This window comes from Chiloscyllium plagiosum, chromosome 1, assembly GCF_004010195.1.
Source record: "Chiloscyllium plagiosum isolate BGI_BamShark_2017 chromosome 1, ASM401019v2, whole genome shotgun sequence".
Classification (NCBI taxonomy): domain Eukaryota; kingdom Metazoa; phylum Chordata; class Chondrichthyes; order Orectolobiformes; family Hemiscylliidae; genus Chiloscyllium; species Chiloscyllium plagiosum.
In genome coordinates this window covers 98,401,852-98,423,138 of record NC_057710.1, presented here as the reverse complement: position 1 = coordinate 98,423,138, position 21,287 = coordinate 98,401,852, and the positions used below count along the sequence as shown (strand labels likewise).

At 41.3% G+C, this 21,287-nt stretch overlaps 1 long non-coding RNA gene across 2 annotated transcripts in view; it reads left to right on the top strand.

Moving 5' to 3' along the window:
• Window positions 1-1,713: 1,713 nt before the first annotated feature.
• Window positions 1,714-21,287, top strand: part of LOC122551362 — a 68,109-nt gene continuing 48,535 nt past the window's right edge. For both annotated transcript variants that reach the window (XR_006312082.1, XR_006312083.1), the window contains exons 1-2: window positions 1,714-1,856; window positions 21,182-21,285. This is a non-coding gene — a long non-coding RNA (uncharacterized LOC122551362). The remainder of the gene's footprint in view (window positions 1,857-21,181; window positions 21,286-21,287) is intronic.

The window sequence follows — 21,287 nt, the reverse complement described above, 5'->3', positions numbered from 1 at the left end:
AGCAAGGCAAGAGCTACCATGCGAACGAGAGGTTTCTTTGGGAAACAACTTCAATAGATATAGCTGAAGCTGTCTGCAACTGAGTGAGAGCCAATGTCAACAGAGATTCAGGACGTCCTGAGTCATCGTGTCATTGCAATACCAGTTGCCGAGAGCGGAGCTGTGCTCACATTGACTTAATGACAATCCCTTCCGGGTATCATTATAATGGCAGATGATCAGGAGTTCTTTGCTTGCAGATTGTTTCAAAGAGCAACTCAGGGTATCTATGACATTTCAAAGTCCTTGACTTATAGGTGTATCAGGCTTCAAACTGATACACTCTTCACAAGATCCATCAATTGATGTTGTTTCCCCCTTGAGGGACTCCCCTACCTGCAGGGAGTTAGGTAACAAGGGGTTTGCAGCCATCACTGGCTTCCTGCAGGTCCAGAGAACAACTGAATCACCCACATAGCAACCACCAACCAGCAATCTTCATCAACAGAAACAATTCCACTCTGTTCATGTCCCATTCACTTGTGACCATGTTGCACATCTGTGCTGGATATCTGTGCTGAGGCTGGTACATCCTGGAAGACTTACAGGTGTGTGGCTTTTACAGAGGATGGTTTTTGGGTGACAAGGATGTCCACTCCATACAAGACGGCTCCTCTAAGAAATCCTTAGATTGCCTCGAGGAGAGATACAATGTTGCCATGCTTCAACCAGGGTCGTTGTAAATCAGACCGTAAGCCTCCTGAGATAAGATTCTAATGCCAGGACCTTTTAGGCAGTATCGTGCAGTCAACCCCAGAGAGGGTGTCCTACATCAAAACAGTGTGCTGTAACCTCCATAATCCATAATCCAAACTGGGGATGAGTTGCCAGATGGAGATATGCAAGATTGAGAAGAAACCTCTGAGGAGGAAGATGTGGGTGAGGATGAGGGGCCATGGTAACCATTAATGAGATGAAGACACAGCAGTGCTCTATCAAGTCAGAGAGTCTAGAAACATTGTTGCCTGGTTCCAGGATGATAGAACAGAGTTGAAACTTTCTGTTAATGTAATGCTTTGATTTTTGCAGTTGCCTATCAGCCCCCTTACTGCTGCTGTGTGCAGCATTTCTCTGAATGCAATGAGCATTCATTGTACCATTGCAAGGTCCGAGCTTTCTCTCTGACATTGGTTCCACTACTTGCACTATGAAGTTTGGATCTATTCTGTCTATTCAGTTCCTCAATCAGGAGAAATTGATGCATGATTCAGCAGTTGCTGACCTCACACCCATACATTTTCTCACATGGCTTTGAGAATCATAGACCTTAGGCTCTGATTCCATCCCTGAGATCCATCTGTAACTTGTTAACTCCAACCCCCAGCGGAGAGCTGTGTGGTTCCCTGATAGATGGGGAGACACTCAGTTACCCATTTTGCTGAGAATGAGAGAAAAATCAAATGAGGAGCATTTGAATAGTAGCACATCCAAGAACCTTTTCATCTCCAATTGATACAATCAGACTGCGACAGACATTAGAACAGAGCAAGTGAATAAATATTTATAGGTCACATGGTACATAAAACACATTTGAACCCTCATGTCACCAATGTACACTCAAAATGTTTATCTTTGTTTTCCCTCCCATTACATCTAGATTCATGATGAACATTCCTGATGAAGGGCTTATGCTTGGAATGTCGACTTTCCTGATCCTCAGATGCTGTCTAACTGGCTGTGCTTTTCCAGCACCACACTTTTTGACTGTGATCTCCAACATCGACAGTCCTCACTTTCTCCATCTAGATTCATGCCCAACAACAACGGCAGGAAAATGCGAGTCTGCTAATTCCTGGTGACTTTGAAGACTTTGTCAGGTGAGTTCCTGGTGCTTTATGTCCATGGAGCCTTGGCACAGATTCTCTTGCCCTCCCTCCTTCCCTCTCTCTGCACACTCACACTCCTTGGTCTGATCTACTGCTGACAATAGAGTCATTGGCAGAGGGGAGGCTGAGGGACAGGACAAGTCCAGCATGTTCTGAGAAGAAGCTATAGGAATGACTTCTGTCACTCCTCCTCTCCCTGGGTATCTGCTGACACCACCTTGAGATGAGAGGGCACCTGGACTGAGGATAAGATGCCATGTTCATTTTGTTGTCTTGCCATTGACACTGAGTTGAGCACCCATAGCTGGAGCAATGGAATACTGGTCTGTGGGCATATTGAAAGCATGCCGCTGCACCTGAGTCTCCAAGTAGGACAATACTCTTTCCACAGAGGCATGTTTGTAGAGCTGAGCTCCTGCTCACTTTAAGAAATGCAAAGAGACTTGGGAGTTCTAGTCCAGGATTCTCTCAAGGTAAACTTGCAAGTTGAGTCAGTGGTTAGGATGGCAAACGCAATGATGGCATTTATTTTGAGAGGACTTCAATATAAAAGCAGGGATGTACTTCTGAGGCTTTATAAGGAGTTTAGATGCCCACTTTAACTCCAAAGTGGAAAATCTTCAGCACAGACTTGCTTTATTCTTTAGCGTTAGGAGCTGTTTAAAGCCTGCTAAAACAGAAAACAGTTTCTTTCATTGCTTGTTTTCTCTTTCCCAATCTACTCAAATTGCAAACAGAGAAAAAAAAAGTTGATCCCTCTGCCTGCGATGAGCTTTTTATTTATGGTTTGCTTCTTGACTGTTCATCCCAAGGCCTTGCTGGGACTATTCAATACAAACTCAATGTGTGACTTGGGATGAGGTGGAGTGCAATTCACCCTCTTAACTAATGCACAGTCACCTTTTCACCATTGACAGCTTCCGTCCTGTCTGTGACCCTGATTATTATCATTGCCCGATCCTCCAATGATCTGAACGGTTGGAAGTCCAGCACCGTTTCCTTGGGAATGATGTGCCCATTTATCATGCAAGGACAAAAGTGAGTGATATCAGATACTGCTGACCTCTAGTTGATTATATCTGGTCCAATTCATTAGGAGCTATATGTTGCAGTGGCTCAGGACAAAGCAGCAAAAGGGATCTGAGACCAGCAAGTGCCCTGGGTGCATGAGGCTCCTCAAATGATGTGTTTGCCAGAGTGTGCATAACCAGAGGGTGCCCTGAGGATTAGGGACGGCACTCATTTTGCTAAAACATTTCAGGTCATTGAATCTTTGGCATTGAATCATGGACAGTTCAACACTTCAGCAACTGACGGTGTTGTTATTTTGAAAGGACTTTTCATAGCCTTTTCCTGTCAGTCTCTAGATACAGGAGTTCCCTCCTCTCCCTCATGGCCTCTGGCAGCATTTCTAGTTAGTTATCAGGAAAATGAGGGCCTGTCCTGCTCAGAGTCCACGATTTCTGTCCTCATGCAGCCCGAAGTTCAGTGGCGGTCTCCTCTCTCATGCTGACGCAGGGAAATGGGAGCCACAGTAACAGGCCACCAGCGTCTTCTCAAATAGGACCTCGATATGGGAAATAAATACTGGCCTTTTTCTGGCAGCATTCAAACCATTCGAATTAATTATTTTAAAATCTTGTCATACCAGGAAGTGTTGCAAGTAAATTGGTCACCACGCCTTTTGCTAATTAATGTTTGGTGGAGAGCATTGTTTCCAGAAAAAAGAAACAATTGTTTGTAGTCAATGTTCTTTCATGCCATTTACATAAATGACTAACTTCCAATTCAAGCAACTGATACTTTTGCAGTTTTGAGAACCATTTGAATGGAAGAAATGTGAGATGCTTTAACACAAAACAAAGATGGGACTTAAGAACACTTTTTCCATTCAAATGAGATGGCTCTGCTATTAACACATTGTTTCACTCACCCTTTATGCTTATACAGTGGCATGTGAAATGTTAAGAAGGTTACATTTACGCAATCTATACATTCAGAAACATTGCCTGAGGTCAAAATGTACATTCTAGCCTCAAATGCTGGATGAATGACAGAAATAGTAGCTGAATGAACTCTCAAGTCGCTTGGAAAGGGTCTTTTACGTTGCAGTATTTCCTTACCATGCTAGGTTCAAGACTTGAGGTGACTTTTTTTCATTTGTGACTCAACGTACAATTGCAGCATTACCATAGTATAAGCAGAACAAAAGCTATACACTGTACATTTTTGTTTTACATGCTGTTCAGTATCTCCTTCATTTCATTACATTCACCTTGACAAAAGTAAAACTTAGGCAAAAAGTCATCATAAAATGAAATGTATTTCCTGACTCAGGTATATCCCCTGAAAAACTAATATAATATTGAAATATTGTCATAATGCATACAACATTATGAATATGGAATTACAAATTTGAAATATTTTAAAAAATATTTGTTGTGGTAAACAGAAAATCAGATGGGCCATCTATTTCAATACAGTCTGTCCCAACAGTATTGGAAATGGTCACCTTTGCTATCCTTTCTGCCAACTCTTAAAACCATTAGCTCTCCCATGAAAGGACCACTCTTCCATTTCTAAAGCCACCTGTATCATCATCACATCCACCTTAGAAACTATAATATCTGTGTATAAAAATAGTCTGCTCCTAAGATGGCCCCAGAGTAAGAACAGAAACTTGTCACAGAATGTTGTCACAAGAGACTTCCTGATCATTAGCTCTTGCTTAAGAGTCTAGATTAGAGTGGTGCTGGAAAAGCACAGCAGTTCAGGTAGCATCTGAGGAGCAGTAAAATCGACGTTTCGGGCAAAAGCCCTTCATCAGAAAGTATTCCTGATGAAGGGCTTTTGCCCGAAACGTCGATTTTACTGCTCCTCGGATGCTGCCTGAACTGCTGTGCTTTTCCAGCACCACTCTAATCTAAACTCTTAAACAAGAGCCAATGATCAGGCAGTCTCTTGTGACAATATTCTGTGACAAGTTTCTGTTCTTTCTGATGAAGGGCTTTTGCCCGAAATGTCGATTTTACTGATGATGGATGATATGATGTATATGGAGGCTGGTGGGGTGGTAGGTGAGGACCAATGGAGTTCTGTCCTGGTGGTGATTGGAGAGGCGGGGCTCAAGGGCAGAGGAGCGGGAAGTGGAGGAGATGCGGTGGAGAGCATCATCGATCACGTCTGGGGGGAAATTGCGGTATTTGAAGAAGGAGGCCATCTGGGTTGTTCGGTATTGGAACTGGTCCTCCTGGGATCTGATGCGGTGGAGACAAAGGAATTGGGAATATGGGATGGCATTTTTACAGGGGGCAGGGTGGGAGGAGGTGTAGTCTAGGTAGCTGTGGGAGTCGGTCGGTTTAATAGCAATCATTATATACCAAAATTGCATTCCACAGGTAAGTCTGAGATAACATGAAACAATGAGGTTACATAAGCATCTTCCAGTATATGATGTGGAGGTGCCGGTGTAAAGTACTTTGAGATAAGATGAGAATGAGATCTTTATATCATTAGCTCACATGCTATTATGCAACAATGATATTATGAGCATGATTCTTTAAGACATACTGACTGTGAGACAAAACACAACATTCGCCTTTTTGCAAAGATATAAAATCATCTCAAACAGATATACATGGTTGTACATAGGCACATAGTGTCAATGCAATAATTATACAAACAGGTAAAACAGAGCTCACATGACAAATATTTCACAATTCAATGCAATTCTTTAGAGGTTTGACAACTCATCCTGATCTGGTGACCATATGTCTGCCTGGAGAGGTATGCATTGTTCTCTAACAATTGTGTGATGACTCAGATGTCTTGTTGCTTGTTGTTGTCACTCAAAATGACAGCACAATCAACATCATTGGAGTGTTCTTCCTCACTCTCATCATGCATGATTAGCTATCATTCTCTACTTCAAGCTGGTTTCTGTTCCTTTGTAATATAGTATCATGATCAATAATGATTTCATATGAAAACAAAATATGTGGATGCTAGAAATCTGCAATAAAAATAGAAAATCCTGGAGAATTCAGCAAGTCCGACAGCAACTATCATGAGAGAAACAGAGTTAACATTTCACCAGAGCTCTTCAGTTCTGAAGAAACATAGAAATAGGAGCAGCACTAGGCCATTCGGCCTTCAAGCCTACTCCACCATTCATTATGGTCTCAACCATTCTCTGTGGCCAAGAATTCCAAAGGCTCACAAAACTTTGGGTGAAGAAATTTCTCCACATTTCAGTGCTAAATGGCTTACCCCTTATCCTTAGACCCTGATCTCTGGATCTGGACACACTCACCATCAGGAATATCCATCCTACATTTACCCTGTCTATTCTCTCCCTCAAGTCTTCTAAACCCCAATGAATATAGTCCTAACAGATCCAGTCGCTCCTTATACATTAGTCCTTGAATCCCAGAAAGTTATATTGGGCTCAAAACATTATGTCTGTTTCTCCAAGGATGTTGCAGACCTGCTGAGTTTCTCCTGCATTTTCTTATTTCATGACTTCATATGTTCTGGGCTGATTGCATATGTTAGAAATCTTCAGTATAGGTACGCACTTCTAATACACATTCACTGCCCAGTGCAGAGTTTTGGAAGTTCTCTTCCTGCTCAAAAGCTGTGTATCCTTTTCATTATCTTTGGTCTTTAAAGGAAAATGTCCTGTGTGTCAGATTTTTTGACAATTTATCATTGCTGGGCAATGATGTTTGCACTTGCCTTCTGAGCATGGGTTATACGGGAGATGGCATTTCCTTCCTCATTGGTGTCACACAAAAAAGCATCAATGTAATACTGCAGCTGTACAAAACTTTGGTGCAGCCGCACTTGCGAGTATTGCGTATAGTTGTGGTCACCATATTATAGAAAGGATGCAGAAGTTTTGGAAGTGTTAAGAGGAGATTTAATGGGATGTTGAAGGGAAGGCTGAGGGCCTTAGGGCTGTTTTAAGCTTGAGAGGTGACTTAATTGAGACATATAAGATAATCAGAGGGTTAGGTAGGGTGGACAGTGATACCCTATTTCCTCGGATGGTGATGGCTAGCATAGCTTTAAATTGAGGGGTGATAGATATAGGACAGATGTCAGAGGTAGTTTCTTTACTCAGAGAGTAGTAAGGGCGGGGAACGGCCTGCCTGCAACAGGAGTAGACTCACCAACTTTAAGGTCATTTAAATGATCATTGGATATGCATATGGATAAAAATGGAAGAGTGTCGGTTTGATGGACTTCAGATTGGTTTGACAAATCGGTGCAACATTGAGGGCTGAAAGGCCTGTACTGTGCTGCAATGTTCTATGTTCTATGTTCTAAGTCTTAATGATCATTGACTTGACAGTACAAGCCATACATTTTGCTAGATCATTTATGGGCAGATAATGGGGCGACATGTAATATAGGTCTTTACCCATTTAAACCACATATATTGAAACAGTTTACCAGTGAACTGCAATCTGTTATTAGAAGCTGTCTGGTACAGGATATTGAATAAGTTGAAAGTAGCCCTCATTGTGTCAGCAATGATCACACTTTTTGTATTGTTAAGTCATCAAGTAATGAGAAATTTAGACTAATGATCCATAATAAGGATCTGGTCTTCCCTGTTCATTGTGAATGGGCCTGTTGTTGCTTCCGTCTTAAGATTGGATGGCACACAAGGGGTTGTAGTTTGTATCTGCTGAAAGAGTGATACATTTGGCATGGCCCACATGCATTCTAGAGTTGTTGGCTGTCCTGGTTCATCCCTGGCCCAGTACCCAGACAACAAATTACATGTGAACATGCATATTAGGAGCAAAAGTATTCCATTCAGCCCCTCAAGCCTGCCCTGCCATGGTTGATCTGTTTGTGCAGTGAATTCCACATGCTCATCTATCCACAATAACCTCAGATTCCATCATCTAACAAAAACCTCCACCATAACAAAATTCAATTATAGCATCATCACTAACTTCTGAAGCAGAGTTCCAAAGTTGCACGACCCTCTGAGAGAAAAACTTCTCCTCATCTCTCTCCTAAAAGAGCTTTCCCTAATTTAAAAACAGTATCACCCTGTTCTGGACTCACCCACGAGAGGAAACATTCCTATTCCACTTTGTCAAGGTCATTCAGGACCTTATACAAGTCAATCAGGTCATGCATAAGCTCCAGAAAACACATACTCAGTCTATCCAATGTTTCTGCACAAGACAGTCCACTCATTTCCGGTATCAAGTTACTAAACCTCTTCCGAACTGTAGAACATAGAAAAGTACAGCACAGAACAGGCCTTAGGCCCACGATGTTGTGCCAAGGCTTAGTCCTAATGTAAAATATAATAACTTAACCTACGCACGCCTCAACTCACTGCTATCCACGTGCATGTCCAGCAGTTGCTTAAATGTCCCTAATGACTCTGCTTCCAACACCACCGCTGGCAATGCATTCCATACATTCACAACTCTCTGTGTAAAGAACCTACCTCTGACGTCTCCTCTATACCTTTCACCTATTATCTTAAAACTATGACCCCTCACACCAGTCAATACTGCTCTGGGGAAAAAGTCTCTGGCTTTTGACTCTATCTATTAGTGGGGGGCACAGTGGTTAGCACTGCTGCCTCACAGCGTCAGAGACCTGAGTTCAATTCCTGCCTCGGGCAACTGTCTGTGTGGAGTTTGCGCGTTCTCCCCATGTCTGCATGGGTTTCCTCGGGTGCTCCGGTTTCCTCCCACAGTCCAAAGACGTGCAGGTTAGGTGAATTGGCTATGCTAAATTGTCCATAGTGTTAGGTGAAGGGGTAAATGTAGGGGAATGGGTCTGGGTAGGTTGCTCTTCGGCGGGTCGGTGTGGACTTGTTGGGCCGAAGGGCCTGTTTCCACACTGTAAGTAATCTAATCTATTCCTCTCATTACCTTGTATACCTCGATCAGGTCTTCTCTCTTCCTCCTTCTCTCCACAGAGAAAAATCCGAGCTTATTCAACCTTTCTTCATAAGCCCACCAGTCCAGGCAGCATCCTGGTAAACTTTCTTTGCACCCTCTCCAAAGCCTCTGTATCTTTCCTGTAGTAGGGCAACCAGAACTGGACACAATATTCCAAGTGTGGCCTCACCAGGGACTTGTAGATCTGTAGCAAAACTTTGCAGCTCTTAAACTCGATCCCCCTGTTAATGAAAGCCAAAACACCATATGCTTTCTTAACAATCCTATCCACTTGGGTGGCAACTTTGAGGGATCTATGTACTTGCACACACAGATCCCTCTGGTCCTCCACACTGCCAAGAATCCTGTCTTTAATCCTATATTCAGCATTCGAGTTTAACGTTCCAAAATGCATCACTTTGCATTTATCCAGGTTGAACTCCATCTGCCATTTCTCAGCCCAGCTCTACATCCTGTCAATGTCGCACTGCAGCCTGCAATAGCCCTTGATACTATCAATGGCACCTCCAACTTTTGTGTCATCTGCAAATTAACTAACGACCCCTCAACCTCCTCATCCAAGTCAATTATAAAAACTACAAAGCGCAGAGGCCCAAGAACAGAGCCCTGTGGGACCCCAATCTTCACTGACCTTCAGGCAGAATACTTCCCATCTACAACCACTCTCTGCCTTCTGTCAGCCAGCCAATTCTGAATCCAGATAGTCAAATCTCCCTGCATCCCATACTTCCTGGCTTTAAGAATGAGCCTACCATGGGGAACCTTATCAAATGCCTTGCTGAAGTCCATATACACCACATCCACTGCTCGACCTTCATCGACCTGTTTTGTCACCTCCTCAAAGAACTCAATAAGGCTTGTGAGGTATGACCTACCCCTCACAAAATCATGCTGACTGCCTTTAATCACACTATGCTTTACCAAATAGTCAAAAATCCTATCCCTCAGAATTCTTTCCAAAACCTTGCTGACCACAGGCATAAGACTGACTGGTCTGTAATTGCCAGGGATTTCCCTATTGCCCTTCATGAAAAGAAGAACAACATTTGCCTCCTTCCAATCCTCCGGTACGACTCCTGTGGAGAGTGAGGAGGCAAAGATCCTTATCAGTGGCTTAGCAACCTCCTTTCTCCCTTCCCGGAGCAGCCTGGGATAAATCTGGTCTGGCCCTGGGGACTTATCAATCTTAATGTTTTCCAGAAGTTCCAGCACATCAACTTCATCAATCTTGATCTGGTCAAGACTGTAACCCAGCTCCTCAAAGTTTTCATTCACAACAAGTTCCCTTTCCTTGGTGAAAACCAAAGCAAAGAACTCATATAGGGCTTCCCCTATCTGCTCAGACTCCACGCACAAGTTCCCTCCGCTATCCTTGATCGGCCCTGCCTTCTCCCTGATCATTCTCTTATTCCTCATGTATGAATACAATGCCTTTGAGTTCTCCCTAGTCCTTCTTGCCAAGCCTTTTTTGTGCCCCCGCCTTGCTCTCTTCAGTACATTTCTGAGCTCCTTTCTAGCAAGCCTGTAATCTTCTAAAGCTGTGCTAGATCCCTGCTTCCCCCACCTTACATAAGCTGCCTTCTTCCTTTTGACGAGAAGCTCCTCTGTTCTCGTCATCCAATTCTTATCCTTTCTTATCTGTCTCAGAGGAACAAATTCATGCATCACATGCAATAACTGCTCCTTAAACAGTCTCCACATGTCTGCTGTGCCCTTTCTGTGGAACAATTGCTCCCAGTCTGTACTTCCCACCTCCTGGGTCTGATAGCGTCAACTTTCCTTTTCCCCAATTAAATACCTTCCCTCGGTAACTGCTCCTTTCCCTCTCCAAAGCTATGGTAAATGTGAGACAGTAGTGATCACTGTCACCAAACTGTCTCCAATACATTTACATAATTCTGAAAATTAGGAGACTAAAACTTCATACAGTATCTGAGCCGTGATCTCACAAAAACCTTATACAACTGAAGCATAACATCCCAACTTTTATGTTCAGTTCCACTCATAGTAAATTTGCCGTCTTAATTATTTGTTGTACCTGCATACTAACCTCTTATGGCAAATGCACTAGATCTATCTGCAGCTCGAAATTCAGCAGTCATTCTCATTTAGGTAATAGTCTGTTTTTTTATTCACCCTGCCAATTTCACATTTTCCCACATTTTTCAGATTTTTGCCCATTCACTCAACCAGTCTATACCATTCTGCAACCTCTTTATGACCACATCATAACACATTTGTCCACAATATGAGCATAAGATGTATATTATGTTGGTAAGTTTGCAGATGACACTAAAATTGGAGGTGTAGTGGACAGCGAAGAAGGTTACCTCAGATTACAATAGGATCTTGATCAGATGGGCCAATGGGCCAAGAGGTGACAGATGGAGTTTAATTTAGATAAATGTGAGGTGCTGCATTTTGGGAAAGCAAATCTTAGCAGGACTTATACACTTAATGGTAAGGTCCTAGGGAGTGTTGGTGAACAAAGAGATCTTGCAGTGCAGGTTCATAGCTCCTTGAAAGTTGAGTCGCAGGTAGATAGGAGAGTGAAGAAGATGTTTGGTATGCTTTCGTTTATTGGTCAGAGTATTGAGTACAGGAATTGGGAGAAGGGCTCATGCCAAAACGTCAATTCTCCTGATCCTTGGATGCTGCCTGACCTGCTGCGCTTTTCCAGCAACGCATTTTCTGATCTCCAGCATCTGCAGTCCTCACTTTCCCCTACAGGAGTTGGGAGGTCATGTTGCAGCTCTACAGAACATTGGTAAGTCCACTGTTGGAATATTGTGTGCAATTCTGGTCTCCTTCCTATCGGAAAGATGTTGTGAAACATGAAAGGATTCAGAAACGATTTACAAGGATGTTGCCAGGATTGGAGGATTTCAGCTATAGGGAGAGGTTGAACAGGCTGGGGCTGTTTTCCCTGGAGCGTCGGTGACCTTATAGAGATCTATAAAATCTGGATAGGGTAAGTAGACAAAGTCTCTTCCCTGGGGTGGGGGAGTTCAGAACTAGTGGGCATAGGTTTAGGGTGAGAGGGGAAAGATATAAAAGAAACATAAGGGGCAACATTTTCATGCAGAGGGTGGTACGTGTATGGAATGAGCTGCCATACTTGGTGGAAGCTGGTACAATTGCAACATTTAAAAGGCATCTTGATGGGTATATGAATAGGGAGGGTTTGGAAGGATATGGGCCGGGCGCTGGCAGATGCGAATAGACTGGGTTTGAATATTTGGTTGGCATGGATAAGTTGGACCAAAGGGTCTGTTTCCGTGCTGTACATCTCTATGACTCTATGACTCTACAATCAATTGCCAGTGTCTTGTGCATTCAATGCCAATGAGCCCCTGTTGTAACATTGACGTATAATCTTTGGTTATTACTTTTGATATTAGAACTTGTTTTCATTTAAAAATGACTTATCATAATATGCACAGATATTCATATCTGCGTGTCCGAAATGATCAAATCATTTCAGCTGTTTCATTAATACTGCCAGCCATTTCCTGGCTAATGATCTTTTGCAGTTCTTGGAATTGCTCATCTTTGGCCTAGATATAGCAGATCAGACTCGAGAACATCTCCAGCTTTATAGATGAGATACTCAACCTGCAGATCAGGAGGAATATCTCCGTCTTTGTGTAGATTAGATAATCTGCTTAATGTGCCAGATGTAATCATCCTATGTCTCACTTAAAGTCCTTGGAGATCATTAACTGTTTCAATTGCTTCATATTTGGTCTACTCTGTCACAATGGGTATGCTTTGAATTTCATGAATTATAATTATACCAAGGCGGTATGATGGCTCAGTGGTTAACACTGCTGCCTCACATCACAAGCGTCCCAGGTTCGATTCCAGCCTCAAGCAACTGTCTGCGTGGAGTTTGCACATTCCCCCCCATGTCTGCGTGGATTTCCTCTGGGTGCTCTGGTTTCCCCCCACAGTCCAAAGATGTGCAGGTCAGATGAATTGGCCACCTAACTAGTGTTAGGTGCATTGGTCTGGGTGGGTTACTCTTCGGAGGGTCAGTGCGGACTTGTTGGGCAGAAGGACCTGTTTCCACACTGTAGGGATTCTAATCTCAAGGCAAGTGCATTCTGGTGTGACTGCCAATGCTGGATAATTGATACCAACCAGGTGGAAGATTTTGGTAAACCATGGTGAGCTTGGGTATTAACACTGCAGTGTGATTGCGGCAATTAATGGAACTGATGATCTGTTGTATGATGTGAAATGGTCTCCTGTGGGCTGTACCAGGGAACATCACTTGCTGCGGTGTAAGTCTGTCAGGATACCTGCTGGCAATGTGTTGGCAATAGTTTCTGCATCAATTTTAGCTTTCAGTGTGTGTCATTCTGTCCTTTCCAGACATTTGATATTAATGATATTAAGTTTCTGATCACTTTGTATAATCAACGTTGTTGTCAAGTAAACAACATGGAAAGTTTGGCCATCTTCTGAAATTTGCTTTTCGCTTGATTGTCTCAATAATTTGCTTGTGCTTCTTAATACTTTCCTTGCTGCAGGTGTAGTGCTATCCTGTTGTTGATCTGTGTTTTGTTCTGGAATATAGTTTAGCCTTTAAAGCCAGGTATTCTGCACATACATGCCCAAATTTCCTTGGTCCTATGTGCTTCACAGACGTCAAGAATAACTCCTCAGCTTTTGCATAGATGCAACAAAGCAACTTTGTTATAGAGTTGCACAAGACTGACTGTAGCAATGATGTTGGCTGCACTTTAAGCATGTAATTGTGGTTCATTTGCCACTATGGCTTCATACACATCCAACCTGAAATAACGTGTTAACATATGGCACCTTTACTTGGCAAAACAATCCTTCCTAAAGACTTTAATTGATGCGGAGTGTGATGACTAACTCAATAACACTCTCTGACAATTCCCCTTTTCTTTGAAATCACATTCATCTCCTTTGCTGTGACTACCTCCAACAAATTGGTCGATAGGCTCTTGAGGTTGCTGTCTGTATGTTATGAGTGATAGTTTATTAATCCTGAAATTAATTCTTAGCTTCAGCTGGTCTTCAGAATCTTACAGATCTTTTCTCTATCTTTCTAAGTGTCAATGGAATGATCAGATATGATAATCTTGTAAAGACTCTTCTTGCCAATACCAAGCAAGGGTTTTAAAGCTCTTTTCTAAGGATCATCTGTTGCTTGATTTATAATCGATTAGATAATTGTAATCAGTAAGAGTGTCATTGGTTGCCCAATTGATAAAGAGGTTGCCACTATCAATGATTCCACCTTAAAAATGATTTTCTGTACAACGTTATGCTGTATGTCCCTGACTTTGTCTCCGCGAAAATTAAAACGCTCCTTCTTTAATAACAAACACTTTGTGGCTGTGTTATGTGAAACTGTTATGTATGTATCAACAGTTAAAGCACTACAGCACTCTTCCAGCTTTCTGTACTGCAGCAGCACTGGAGTCAGACAACAGGTAAGGAGCAAAACTACAAAGGGTGCTGGACATTTAGGAATGAAAGGAAGCTATGAAAAGGTGGAGTGTGGCTCTATTAATTAACAATAACATTAGCACCATAGAGAGGGTTGACCAAAATGTTCAGGAAACCAGGATGTAGAAGCAGTTTTAGTAAATAAGAGAAATGATAAAGGCAAGAAGTCACTTGTCAGAATGTACAGGCCCGCTACACTAACCATGGTGGAATGGAATATAAAGAAAGAAAGGTACAGTGAGAATCATGGTAAATTTTAATCAACATGTAAACTGAAAATAATCAGATGGGCAATGGTAACTGATTAAGAAGTTTGTAGAATTCCTTTGAATTTGTTTCTTAAAACAGCACATTCTGTAGCCAACAGAGCCTCATTCAGGTATTGAGCAATGAGATTGAATCAATTAATGATCTCATAGTACAGATCACCCCACCCTGCCAGAAAGAATTAAGTTGGCTAAAGTGAACTGGCAAATTGTGTCAAGGAAGATGCGATAAATAGCAGATATTTATATGGATATATACAGGAATTATACACAGAATAGATATATTCCAAAGGAAAAAAAGACAACTGGGGACAGATCATTCTTGCTTAACTAATAAAGTTAAAAATTGTGTCAAATCTGAACTAAAAACATATAATTATTCAAAGGTGGCTGGCAGATCAGAAGACTACAATTACTACAATTGAAATAAAACAGAAACACAGATAGTAACAGTTTCTGTTAACAAATTTTTAAAAATTAGTTAACAGAAGTTATATTAAGTAAGTCTGGAAAATCAATAATGGGAAATGAGGAGGTAGCAGATGAATTGAAAAAGTATTTGCTGTAAAGAATACAAGTAACATCCCAGAAATAGCCATAATTCAGGGAATGAAATAGACATCTATCATGGGAAACATGTAAGACTCTATTTGACAGAATCAACATGAAAGGGAAATCATATTTAACCAATTAATTAGAGATTTTTGAGGAAGTAACTTGTGCTGTAGATCAATGGGCCCTGGGAATGTACTGTACTTAGATTTCCAAAAGGCATTTGTTAAGGTGCCAGAACAAAGGTTTTTTGCAGAAAATAAAAATTCATGGTATTGGGAGTACCATAGCAACATGAATAGAAGATCATCTAACTAACAGACAACAGAGAGAAGATTGTTAAGGGTCATCTTCTGTTTGCAAGGAGAAATGAGTAATATGCCAAAGGGTTCAGTTCTGAGGCCTCAATGTTTTACTATTTGGATGAAGGGATAGTATGACCATTAAATTTGCTGAAACAAAAATATGTAGAAAGATACTTTGTGAAGAGTGCATAAGGAGGCCAAAAATGACTCTTGTCAAAACAAATATGTTTTGAAAGCAGAGGTAGATAGGTTCTTGATAACCAAAAGGGGGAAAGATTTTTAGAAGGAATGTGAAGGAATCAGATTAGCCATGATCTTATTGAATAACAGAACGGATATAAAGGGCTGAGTGGCTTGTTCCTGCTCCTAATTCTTATGTTTATATTTGCCTTTACTGGGACGTGACAGATATGTTTAATACTTTGCTGGCCACAGGTAAAGTACCAGACGACTGGAGGACAGCGAATGTGCTTTCTGTGTTCAAGAAGGCAGCAGGGATAGGCCAGGAAATTACAGACCAGTTAGTCTGACATCAGTTAGGGGAGTTATTGTAAGCAATTATTGAAAAAAACAGGTTTAATGAGTGGACAACGGTCTGGAAAATGTGGGAAAATGTAATACTGTCTATTTTGATAGGAAGAATCACAGCAAAAGCAAATTATCTAAATGGTATGAGATTGCAGAGTTCTGGGTGTCGTAGTGCATGAATTGCAAAACATTAGTATGCAGTTACAGCAAGTAATTTGAAAAGCTGAGAGAATGCTATTGTTTATTGTGAGGGGAGTTAAATACAAAAGTAGGAATGTTATGCATCAAATAACAGGATATTGGTCTCCTTATTAAAGGAATGATGTAAATGCCTTGACAACAGTTCAGAGAATGTTTGCCAAACTAAAACCTGGAGATGGCAGATTATCTTATGAGTAGATGTTAGACTGGCTACACTTGTATCTGCTGGAGTTTACAAGAGTTAGAAGTGAGCTGATTCAAACATATAACATACTATGAGATCCTGATAGAGTGCATGTTCAAAGGATGGAGAATATAGAAGTAGGGAGTAACTATTTCAAAATAACGAGTCACCCAAATAAGACAGAGATCGGAGGATAGCTTTCCTCATAGTGGTCAAAGGTTTTCAAGAGACTTTTGTACCTTATTTTCAAGATGTTATATGTTTTAAGGCAGAGTAGATAGTTCTTGATAAGCAAGAGGGTGAAAGGTTTTTGGAGGTAGGTGGGAATGTGGAGGAATCAGATTAGCTGTGATCTTATTGAATAAAAGAACTGATATAAAAGGCCGAGTGGCTTGTTCCTGCTTCCAATTCTTATGTTTATATCTGCCTTTACTGGGACCTGGCAGATATATTTAATACTTTGCTGGCCACAGGTAAAGTGCCAGATGACTGGAGGACAGTTAATGTGGTTCCTTTGTTCAAGAAGGGCAGCAGGGATAGGCCAGGAAATTACAGACCAGTTAGTCTGATATCAGTGTAGGGAAATTATTGGAAAAAATTTGGAAGGCCAGTGTTAGTCAACTCAACAATTGTCAGCACAGATTTCTTAGAGGGAGCTCCCGTCTGACTAACTTAATTGAGTTTACTTGAAAAGGTGACTAAATATATAGATGAGGGTAATGAACTTGGTATGGTTTACATGGACTTCAGTAAGTTATTTAACAAGGTCCTACATGGAAGGTTGATCCAAGAGGTTTGAGCCCATGGCAAGTTGGCAAACTGGATCCCAAATTAGCTTGCAAATAAGTGGCAAAGAATGATGGTGGGGGTTGTTTTTGTAATTGCAAGCTTGTAACCAGTGCTTTACCATAGGAATCGATGCTGGGACCATTGTTACAGACATCAATGACTTGGATGTGCATGTAGAAAGTATAATTAGTAAGTTTGCAGATAGCATGAAAATTGGGGATGTTGTTGATAGTGAGGAGGCTGATCTCAGGCTACAGTGTGATATTGATCAGCTGGTAAACTAGGCAGAGCAATGGCAGATGGAATTTAGTCCTGCTAAATGCGAGGTGATGTATTTTGGGAAGGTCTAATAATGGAAGGACATACACAGTGAATGGTAGATTCCTAAGAAGTACTGAGGAACAAAGGGACCTTGGTATGCATGTCCATTGATCACTGAATTTGTCAGCACAGGGTGATGAGGAAGGCATGAGAGATGTTTGCCTTTTTTAGCAGGGGTGTCGGATATAGGAGCAGGGAAGTCTTGTTGCAACTTTATAAAACATTAATTAGGCCATAATAGGGAATTCAGCGAGCAGCTCTGGTCACCACACAATCCATGGATGTGATTACGCTAGAGAGGGTGCAGAGGAGATTCACGATGCCATTCCTTCACAGTTGCTGCCCTCCCTAGGGCATTGTGGGTCAACCTACAGCACATGGACAGCAGCAGTACAAGAAGGCATCTCAGTACCACCTTCTCAAGGACAACTAGGGACGGAAAGTGAATGCTGGCCTAGCCATTAGTACCTATGGCCCATGAGTGAATTTTTAAAAATTCTGGTCTATCCTCTGCCCCCTACATTAAAAGTGGTTTCCCCCAAGGCTATTGCATTTGAAATGTGGGCAGGTCTTTACTTCCCTGCTATTTTATCATTTTGTGGGACAAGAAGATGCATGGCCTGACAAGAGTTTGTGAAGATGTATGCGTCAGAGTAGAATTGTGTACAATTGTGGGGAAGAGATGAGAGTAACACGGATAACAGTATCACTACAGTGTGCAAACAACAGCATAAGGTGGTTCAATAAAGAAGATGGGAATGGCAGAAGGAAGGCTTGTGAGTCCTGGGACTGCAGATAGTGCAAGGATAATGGGAAAGAATGAGAAATGTGAGTATGCATTGCATTTATCAGCTGTGGTTAGATCATTAATGATTCTTGATGCTCTTATCAGTTCCTGCACACCATATGCCTCTTTGTCAACTCAATCACCTCTGTCTACTATTGCCATGTATGACATCCTTAACCAGAAGAGGGCCTCTGGGATCATTGAAATCCCCTGCACTGGGATCAAGAAATCCTCATAGAACCCATATTGGCAGTTGTCTGTTCTAGTTCAAGTTTTGATTCAGAAGCATACAACATGTAGGAAATGTAGTCTGCCCTTAAACGATGATGGCATTGCCTGAATTCCCGTTCCACCCACTCTCCCACAGTGATCACTCTGTCAATAATTAATCTGAATAACACAAATGGCATCCCCATCGTATTGACAGGGGGCACAATCCAAACATACTCCATGTTCTATTGCCCTCAGGATTGGGTGTGCCGTGTTGATGGCCTGCCCATTTTGTATTCATGCTGTCACAGGTTGAGTATCTTCCCCTGCATGATACAGGTAGGGAGAGGAACTTGTAACTGCTGGTTAATAAACAGAAATCAATGAATTGTTAAACTGTACTTTTAACTCATGTGGTATAAAAATACAGCGATATACCAATGACAAGAAAAAAACAGATCTGCTTGAAATACAAAGAAATATTACTTTCAAAACAGTAGTGCATGGAATGATACAAACTGTGAAGTAATGACCCGTTACCAATTCTACTTTGAGATTGGATAAATGGTGAGATGACTACTAAAGTAGAGCTAATTATATATTGCATTCTGTTGTACTGTGTTTTGTTATGTTGCATCCAATAGTAACCACCATAACAATTCCAGGAAATCATTATCATGTGATGCATTTGCACCTTCAATTAAGCCATTAATCCCTTTTCACTGGCTTGCAACATTTGTACAGCACCAATTTCATGACTTGCACATTTTCTCTCCCTGCTGTTTCTGTGATGCTCTTTGCCAACAAAAATATATTTGAAACTGTTGATCTTCTGAAACCCAAACAAAAATACACAAACACACACCTTTTCCTTGAGGTGGGGGAATCCAAAACTAGAGTGCATATGTTTAGGGTGAGAGGTGTAAAATATAAAAGTGACCCAAGGGCAACTTTTTCACACAGAGGGTGGTACGTGTATGGAATGAGCTGCCAGAGGAAGTGGTGGAGGCTGATACAATTGCAACATTTAAGAAGCATTTGGATGGGTATATGAATAGGAAGGGTTTAGAGGGATATGGGTCAAGTGCTGGCAAATGGGACTTGATTAGGTTGGGATATCTGGACGATTTGGACTGAAGGGTCTGTTTCTATGCTGTATATCTCTATGTCATGATTTGGACGAGCCAGTTTTGGACTGGGATGGACAAGGTTAAACATCACACGACACCAGGTTATAGTCCAACAAGTTTATTTGGAAGCACTAGCTTTCGGAGCGCTGCTCCTTCATCAAGGATCATAAGGCACAGAATTTATAGCAAAAGATTACAGTGTCATGCAACTGAAATGATATATTGAACAAACCTAGATTGCTGTTAAGTCTTTCATCTTTTAGAATAGGTTGCAGGTTTTGGTTCATTAACATGTAAGACTCAGAACTTCTTTTAAGTCACTTTCTTGAAATAATTTAAGGTTTTATTTAAAAAAAACTGATATCTCAGCTCAGATAATGTATTAAAGTTGTGAGGTTAGAGATCTCTCTGTATCCCAATTTGGTTCTATTCTAAAGTGGAATTTATAAAATATTACATGGATTGATGCCTGCATTATCTGCCTGCAGATTTTGCACATTTTGAGCAAAATAAAATGCATCTGCAAAAATAATTCTGCAAAATGTAGTTGTTGGGGGGCATCAGTCCAGTCAAGGAAGATAGCCTTCAAGCAGGGGATCCTGGCACAGTCAGTCAAGAGCAACCTCAGTACCTGTCCAGTGCCTGCTCAGGATGGTCAGAGTTAGGATCATCTCCTCATATATGGTAAGGAGCTGAATGATGGGCAAAGTTATGACTCTTTCTGCCCTATTATGAACTGTTTTATTGTTGTAATGAGAATGTAGCAGGTGTAACAGAAGATGAAAGTGGGTGGTCCAGCTTTAACTTAGTGAGATTTCTGACTTGATGAGTAGGCAGCTCGGATGGCATGCAGAGTTAGTGATGTCACAGTAAGGAATGGGTGAGGGTGAGCAAGGGTGCTGTATACATCAGTGAGTATGGTAGATCATGAGGCTTAGTAGGAGGTGGAAGCATTAGCAGAGATAGAGTGTGAGGTAGCAGAGAGAAGATGATGGCACTCACCCTGGCGGAGTGGTAAAGGCCATTGACCTTCTACCTACATTACACCGGTTCTGAAAGTCTATTATACAAGCAAGGTGCGGCTGAGAAAAAACTTGCTTGACTCATATTCCATCATTAAAAGAGCTTGGAATACAGTGAAAGGACAAACAAAATGTGTCAATCCTGCCCTTAATGTCATTTCAGTTTGTGGAAATATTGATTTGAATGCATTAAATTATATTATCAAAACTGAGAAATCTGGAAAAGAGAGAGATATCAGATAGAATTATAATGTTGTGACTTGTGATCTTTTATATTGCTTATAATATGACATCTAATGTATTTCCAGCTTTAAATCTCCTGTTTTAAACTGAATAATCTGCATCATTATTGCTTCTCCTTTTCCTAGAGAGTAACAATCTGATCATTTTTGGCACTCTACACTTTGCCTCCTTTCAAGGATTGTGTAGAAAAATCTTCAGTTTGCCAAGTACCAGGTTTCCCAGTACTTGAACATGGTCATAAGTTGTTTTGAAAAGTATATTTTCTTGTTTAACTTTAAAAATAGATTTTGTTGGATTAAAATATGACGACTTGCAATAAAGTGAGGCAAGTTCTACATTTTTCTGGACAGTTCCAGCAGAAATCACAAAGGATGAAAACTAAAGCCACCTTCTCCTAGAATGTCACATCCCTGCATTGTGTGGACCTTACAGTCAACAAGCAAATTACAAACAGGT